The following is an 8,599-nucleotide window of genomic DNA, read 5'->3' on the forward strand; positions in this document are numbered from 1 at the left end:
CACAGAGACAATCAAAAAAATCATGCTTAACTATAACTCTCTCCTACATACTTTTATGTATTTCCCAAATTCTCTAATAAGTATTATTATTTTATCTATATGTGCATTTTATTTATTTCACAACTCCTTTTATTTATTTATTTTTGGAAGGAGGTGCTTCCATAACACACACAATGCTTTCGGATTGAAAAGACACAAAGGCTGTACTGTGAAAATCCTCCATCCTTCCTCTATTCCAAACCATCTATGTCCCTCCCTGCAGGTAGCCAGTGCTATCTGGTTCTTTGTGTTCTCCCAGAGATATGTTATCATGTGCAGCTAAGCGAGCAGAGACAAAGTGGTGCCCAACTCCAAAGGATCCCATTTATATTGAGCTCCCGGGGTGCCACTGACATGGAGCACAGTGGAATAATACCCCCTGGAGTTTTGCAATGCAGTGGCCTGATCAAAGATGTTTATTGTGTATATGTGTGTGTAAATAGATGCCTACAAATATACATAGGTATGTGTGTCTCACTGTATACTTACAACAAATACTTAGGTATATATGTGCAAGCATATGTTCTTCTGTGTGGCATGCTATTCGCTTCAGTCATGTCCTACTCTCTTTGACCTCATAGACTGTAGCCCTCCAGGCTCATAGTCCATGGGATTCTCCAGGCAAGAATTCTGGAATGGTCTGCCATTTCCTATTCCAGCTTATCTTCCTGACCCAGGGATCAAACCTGTGTCTCCTGCCTTGCAGGTGGATTCTTTACTACTCAGCCCTGGGGAAGCCCATTTTCCTCTACTGCCCTCCTTTTAAAACCAAGAAGTGTATTGTGCACACATTGCTCTGCACCTGGACTTTTGGACTTTGCCCCCCATTTGATAATATATATCTGGATACTTTTTTCACATTAGTTTATAAAACTTCATTCTTTTTGATAGTGATGGTGATGGTGGTGATGGTGGTGATGGTGGTGGTGGTGATGGTGGTGATGGTGATGGTGGTGGTGATGGTGGTGGTGATGATGGTGATGGTGGTGATGGTGGTGGTGGTGGTGGTGGTGATGGTGGTGGTGATGGTGATGGTGGTGATGGTGGTGGTGGTGATGGTGGTGATCGTGGTGGTGATTGTGGTGGTGGTGATGGTGGTGGTGGTGGTGATGATGGTGGTGGTGGTGATGGTGGTGATAGTGGTGGTGATGGTGATGATGGTGGTGGTGGTGGTGGTGGTGATGGTGGTGATGGTGATGGTGGTGGTGATGATGGTGATGGTGGTGATGGTGGTGGTGGTGGTGATGGTGGTGGTGGTGGTGGTGATGGTGATGGTGGTGATGGTGGTGGTGGTGATGGTGGTGATCGTGGTGGTGATTGTGGTGGTGGTGATGGTGGTGGTGGTGGTGATGGTGGTGATAGTGGTGGTGATGGTGATGATGGTGGTGGTGGTGGTGGTGGTGATGGTGGTGATGGTGATGGTGGTGGTGGTGATGGTGGTGGTGGTGATGGTGATGGTGGTGGTGGTGGTGATGGTGGTGGTGGTGATGATGGTGGTGGTGATGGTGGTGGTGATCGTGGTGGTGGTGGTGATGGTGGTGGTGATGGTGATGGTGGTGGTGGTGATGGTGGTGGTGATCGTGGTGATGGTGATGATGGTGGTGGTGATGGTGGTGGTGGTGGTGATGGTGATGGTGGTGATGGTGGTGATGGTGGTGATGGTGGTGGTGGTGATGGTGGTGGTGGTGATGATGGTGGTGGTGATGGTGGTGGTGATCGTGGTGGTGGTGGTGATGGTGGTGGTGATGGTGATGGTGGTGGTGGTGATGGTGGTGGTGATCGTGGTGATGGTGATGATGGTGGTGGTGATGGTGGTGGTGGTGGTGATGGTGATGGTGGTGATGGTGGTGATGGTGGTGATGGTGGTGGTGGTGATGGTGGTGGTGGTGATGATGGTGGTGGTGATGGTGGTGGTGATCGTGGTGGTGGTGGTGATGGTGGTGGTGATGGTGATGGTGGTGGTGGTGATGGTGGTGGTGATCGTGGTGATGGTGATGATGGTGGTGGTGATGGTGGTGGTGGTGGTGATGGTGATGGTGGTGATGGTGGTGATGGTGGTGATGGTGGTGGTGGTGGTGGTGATGGTGGTGATGGTGGTGATGGTGGTGATGGTGGTGGTGATGGTGGTGGTGGTGGTGATGGTGGTGATGGTGGTGGTGGTGGTGGTGATGGTGGTGATGGTGGTGATGGTGGTGATGGTGGTGGTGGTGGTGGTGATGGTGGTGATGATGGTGATGGTGGTGATGGTGATGGTGGTGGTGGTGGTGATGGTGATGGTGGTGATGGTGGTTGTGATGGTGGTGATGATGGTGATGATTGTGGTGGTGGTGATGGTGATGGTGGTGGTGATGATTGTGATGAAAGTGGTGATGGTGATGGTGGTTGTGATGGTGGTGATGATGGTGATGATTGTGGTGGTGATGATGGTGATGGTGATGATGGTGGTGATGGTGGTGGTGGTGGTGGTGATGATGGTGATGGTGATTGATGATAATGGTGGTGGTGATGGTGGTGTTGAAGGTGGTGGTGATGGTGATGGTGGTGGTGATGATTGTGATGAAAGTGGTGATGGTGATGGTGGTTGTGATGGTGGTGATGATGGTGATGATTGTGGTGGTGGTGGTGGTGATGATGGTGATGGTGGTGATGGTGGTGGTGGTGGTGGTGGTGATGATGGTAATGGTGATTGATGATAATGGTGGTGGTGATGGTGGTGGTGGTGGTGATGATTGTGATGAAAGTGGTGATGGTGGTGGTGGTTGTGATGGGGGTGATGTTGGTGGTGGTGATGATGGTGTGGTAGTCACTGATTGAATATGTTGGGTGCACCAGACATTGTTTTAAGCACTTTTCACGTACTAATTTTCACACTGCTCAAAACAGCCCCATGAAATAGGCACAGGAAGGCTAAAGGGCTGACTCCAGTCACAGCTAGTACATGCTCACCCTCTAAGGTTAAAAAAGAATTCTCCCCTGGTCCCGTCTAGGAACTGTGTGGTTCTGTGGTCACAGCTGAGTCTCGACCCTGATCAGAAGTCTTCCTGCTGTAAGTACGAGGTAAGGATCCAGCTGCATTTTTTCCTGATGGCTCCAGTTAGTCTCAGCTCTGTTTCCCTGCTGTTTCCAGATGCCATCTTTCCCACACACCAGAGCCTTGAATGATGTCAGTCTATTTCTGGGTTTTCTATCTGTTTCCTTGTCTGGGTAACCAAGCTCCAGCACCACACTTCTAATTTCTGAGGTTTTGTAACTGGTGTTAATATCTAGTAGGGTTTCATCTTGTCATTACTCTCCTTTCTTAGAACCACCCTACAAACTCCTGACTTGCTTATTTCTTCACAGTAATTTAAAAAATTCTGGTAAATTATACACTGCATAAAAATTACTGTTTAACCATTTTGAAGTGTACCATTCAGTGATACTAGGTGCATTCACATTACTGTACTACCATCACCAATATTCATATCCAGAACTTTAAAAAATATTTGTTGAAATATAGTTGATGGGCTTCCTTGATGGCTCAGCTGGTAAAGAATCCACCTGCAATGTGGGAGATCTGGGTTCGATCCCTGGGTTGGGAAGATCCCCTGGAGAAGGGAAAGGCTACCCACTCCAATATTCTTACCTGGAGAATTCCATGGACTGTAGAGTCCTTAGGGTCACAAAGAGTCAGACACAACTAAGCAACTTTCATTTTTTATAGTTGATTTTCAATGTCGTGTTAGTTTCAGGTGTAGAGCAAAGCGATTTAGTATAACACAGGGAACTATACTCAATATCTTGTAATAACCTGAACTGAGATTCTTTTTCAGTTCAGGTTATTGCAAGATATTGAGTATAGTTCCCTGTGTTATACACGAGGTCCTTGCTAGTTGTCTGTTTTATATATGTACTAGTGTGTATATTTTGCTCCAAAACTCCTAATTTATCCCTCTCCCCTTTCCTCTTTGGTAACTATGTTTGTTTTCTGTGTCTGTGAGTGTACTTCTGTTTTGTAAATAAGTTCATTTGTATCATTTTTTTAAAAATCTTTAAAATTATTTGCATGTGTATTTGGCCACACTGAGTGGTTTACAGGATCTTATTTTCCTGATCAGGAATTGAACCTATGTCCCCTGCAGTGGAAGTGCAGAGTCCTAACCACTGGACCACCAGGGAATTCCCCTGTATCATTTTTTTTAGATTCCACATTGAGATGATATCACATGGTGGGGCTTCCCAATTGGTGCTAGTGGTAAAGAATCCACCTGCCAATGCAGGAGATGCAAGAGATGTGGATCGGGAAGATCCCCTGGAGTAGGAAATGGCATTCCACTCCAGTAATTTTGCCTGGAAAATGTCACAGGCAGAGAAGCCTGGTGGGATACAGTCCGTGAAGCCACAGAGAGTCAGACATGACCGAGCACCTGAGCGCATGTGCCCACGCACGGCGTGCACACACACACACACACACACACACACACACACAATCTGACTTCCTTCACTTAATATGGTAATCTCTAGGTCCATCCATGTTGCTGCAAGTGGCACTATTTCTTTCTTTTTTTGTAGCTGGATAATATTCCATTGTATAAATGCCACAACTTTATCCATTCATCCTGAACTTATTTTTAATCATCTCAAACTGAAACTCTATACCCATTAAACAGTAACTCCTGTTCCCACTTCCCCCGAGACCGTAGCAACCACCGTTTTACTTTTTCTATGAATTGACTATTCTAAGCATCTCCCAGAAATAGAATCATATAGTATTTGTCCTTTTGTGTCTGGCTTACTTCATTTAGTATGTTTTCAAGGTTCATCTACATTGTATCATGGATTACTTCTTCATTCCTCATTATAAGTGAACAGTTTTCTATTGCACATATGGACCACATTTAGGTTATCCATTCAAACACTGGGCTGCTTCCACCTTTCAGCTATCGTAAATAATGTTGCTATGAACATGAGTGTAGCCTACATTAATTTCGAAATCAGTTTGTCCAAGTCCAAATACAAAAGTGTTTTTACTGCTTTTATAATTACCTTCTTCCCCTCATACACATACCTCCCAACGGGCACTTATTATTTTGTTCAGATCACAGCACACTCTAGACACCCTTTCGGACTCATCTTTCACCACGGCATTGCCACCTGTAGCCTTGCCTGCATAGCACGCGTTACCTTTCTTCTAATGAAACTGTCTCCCATCTTCTACTGAGAACACCATGTTTCCTTTGCTCTCTGCCCGAGACTCCAGCCACTGGCTTCCGGGATTGGTTACTGGAATTTGGGGTAGGAAATTGTTCTTCTTGCACTTACCTGCAGGTCCTCCCCTCCTCTAGTCTCAGGGAGCTTCTAGAGGTCTCCAAACGTACCCTGGCCTCCCTGACTCGGGAGGGCCCTTCTTATCGTGCAACTCCTGCAGTGGCTCCTCTGGGAAGCCTTTAGACTCTCCCTTGTCTGTAATTTTGGGGCTGCTGGCTTCCTGCCCCTGAGACTTAGCTCCTCAGCCCCATTTAGGAGCCTTCTTTGCATTACCGGCTGTTCCCAGCTTGGGCGTGTGTCCCAGGCCGCTCGTGTCTCCATCATCCACTGCGTGTTTTTCCCATAGTAGGTGCCGATTTGAATGGAATTAAATGAAGATCACCTTCCTCTGCAAGCTTAGGCTCAAGTAAAGCAACCAGAGCCCTCCCACACCAGCCCCAGGACTTCAAGGCACCATTACTGACATCATCCCATGGGGGACCTGTCACGGCCTACCTCCCCTTAAGGGCCAGCTCCATGTGTTAGTCCTGGTCACCTCGAGGGTGCTCTGTGGCCTGGGTCTCTGGGCCCGAGCCCCCCCCTGCCCTGTCCAACTCTGTGACAGTGCTAAACAGCAGGACGCAGGCGGGCTGGCAGTGGGCTCTCGTTTATCCCTGACTCACCGCGTGCTGAGCTCGCTACCCTTCAGGTTGTAGTTCTGAAAAGTTCTCTGCAACCTGACTTTTTTGTGCACATGTGCTTGCATGCTTCGTTGCACGTCATGCCCATCTTAATTATTTTTCTTTATTTTTAAACACTGAAAATTCACTTATTCAATGAATGTTCACTGAATGAATGTCCTTTCTGCTTGGCAAGTGAATGAACACAGGAAAGATTTCTAATCTTGTGGATTTTACATCCTTGTGGATTGAGCGAGAGAGCAGGCAATTAGCAAGGAAGCAAAATAACCCAGCAATTTCAGAGAGTGAGAAATGCCAAGAAAAAGATAAAACGAGCTAGAAAATTATTTGGGGATAGGTGGAGAATAGTTTAGATTTTGGTATTTCTGCTTCCACGCTGTTAAGAAGACCATGTACCACATGGAAAAATCCCAAAGAGGGTAATTGAGCCCCTCAGCTGAAATCCCAGTAGGAAATTTAAGGCAATGAGCTAGAAAGCAGTGGGTGGGGAGGCAACTTAAGAGAGGTTGCTCAGCAAAGGTATTTTCAGGGAGATGTTACTTGAACTAAGACTTGAAAAGTAATAAGGAGATATCCATATAGTATGGGGAGAAGGAATAGCACATGCAAAAGGCACGAGGAGGGAGATTCATTCATTTCATCTGAGAGGTGGTAGGAGACAGGGGCATGAGATAGGTTGGAAAAGCAAGCCAAGATCAGATTAGGTAGGGTTTTCTAGGCTACACCAAAGGGGTGGAACTTCCCTGATGGCTCAGTGGTAAAGAATCTGCCTGCAATGCAAGAGACCTGGGTTCGATCCCTGGGTCAGGATGATCCCCTGGAGAAAGAAATGGCAACCCACTCGTGTTCTTGCTGGGGAATCCCCATGGACAGAGGAGCCTGGCGGGCTACAGTCCACGGGGTCACAAAGAATCAGGCATGACTGAATGACGAAGTGTGAAGGGGTTGAGGACAAGTGAGAAGTACAAGTGAGGGATCTGATTTGTGAAGACTTCTCTGGCTACAGTGAGGGAACCACGTACTGGGAAGTCCTGTGGGGCAAGTCAGAGGAAGAAGTAGTCTATGAGTTGGATTCTCTTTGCAAAAATTTAACCTATGAAGGATGGCAACATAAAGAAGATATGTTGGGTATGAGACAGATGGGGTGACTCAAGTCTACATAAGTCAAGTGGCTTGAGTGATTGCACGGGACAGATGCTGGGATTCATGAGGAACTCAAGAATGCTCGAGGAGACTGCGGGGATGAGCAGCAAACGCCATGTACTTTAATTCCCCTTATTTTTGCCTCAGTCACCAGTTTTGTAAGAGGAGAATTTAAACCATTTGCAAGTAATCCAAATGCCTGACTAACCTGCTTGCCATCCACCCCCACAAAAAGGAAGCCAGCCCCGGAGCTTGTACGCCTGCACTCGCCACAATCATTTCTCTGTAATACAGCTCTTGTCATTGTACATTATACATGAATAACTAATCAACCAAACACAAACCCACTGATGAAAAAAAAAAACATGCCTTGGATCGAGAATGTGAGCGGGGTAAAAAAAAAAAAAAAAGAGTACTATTAATTTCCCTGGTCAATAACAAAAGGGAAGCAAACATGAGGGATATCTGGTCAGCAATCGCCTTTCTGAACACTTCTAGGAAAAGAAGCTTCCTGAGAGACAAGGAAAAGAGGAAGGCATGCATGGGCTGACCATCTTTGGAGCACACTAAGACCATTCTTTTTTCTTCCGGCACAATTAGCGTAAGAAACATCATCCCAGGTCAACCAGCTGGCCACGGAAACTCCCATCTGTTGGTCTCACCAAGTCAATCAGTTCAAACAGTAACCAATCAGTATTGAAGTGAACTCCCAATGCTTTTTGAACTTTGATAACACATAGCATCATGTTGTTGTTTAGCTGATAGTAGGTGTCCAATAAACGCACCCTTCCTCAAACTCCCTGAATGAAGTCTATCTCTGACTGCGTCATTTCCCCGGAACGTGCTCCTTGACCACTAAGGGGGAACACCTCATCTCCACATTTAGGGGGTGGTCTGGAGCCTTCCTCCCCCTCCTCCTGGACTTTTTGACGACATCTGACACGGTTGGGCTCCTTCGATTGTTTTTTCTGATGCTGAAGCTGGTTCTAATCTTTCCTCTAATCTGACTCTAATCTTTCCTCACTAATGGTCTCTCTGTCCTGATTGCCAGGGATTCCTTTTCCTCCTTTCACACTTGGACAAACATATGCCACAGACTCTGTTTCTCTCCGATCACTCTTCCCCTGTAAGAAATGAATTGCATCTCATATCAAATCCATGCATGTATCTTTCATCATCAGTCACGTTCTATGCAAAGTACCTGTTTATGGGCCCGTCTGCCCAACTAGACTTCAAGCTCCTCTTGATGTCCTGGGGCCTGGCACAGAGCTGGCAGTTGGTAGATGCTCTAGACACATCAGCCCAACTGGGCAGAGTAGCCTTCAGACTACCCTTGCAGGTAGATTGGGTGCTGTATCATCCCCATTATACTGAGAGGGCACCCCCCCTCAAGTCTCAGGGAGTCTATATAGACATTGAAAACAGATTTCTGGTGCTAGCCACTAGCTTCTGCATCTTCAGGGCAATCATTGTGCTGATATTGCCAATCA

General features: G+C 46.5%; 1 non-coding gene across 1 annotated transcript; it reads right to left on the reverse strand.

The window, feature by feature from the left end:
• Window positions 1–4,124: 4,124 nt before the first annotated feature.
• On the reverse strand, window positions 4,125–4,197 carry TRNAG-UCC (transfer RNA glycine (anticodon UCC)). Its single transcript has one exon. It is a non-coding gene; the product is annotated as a tRNA-Gly (tRNA).
• Between the last annotated feature and the right edge of the window lie 4,402 nt (window positions 4,198–8,599).

Source organism: Moschus berezovskii, chromosome 20 (assembly GCF_049115385.1).
Source record: "Moschus berezovskii isolate FMDL1 chromosome 20, NW_MosBer_1.0, whole genome shotgun sequence".
NCBI classification, from domain to species: domain Eukaryota; kingdom Metazoa; phylum Chordata; class Mammalia; order Artiodactyla; family Moschidae; genus Moschus; species Moschus berezovskii.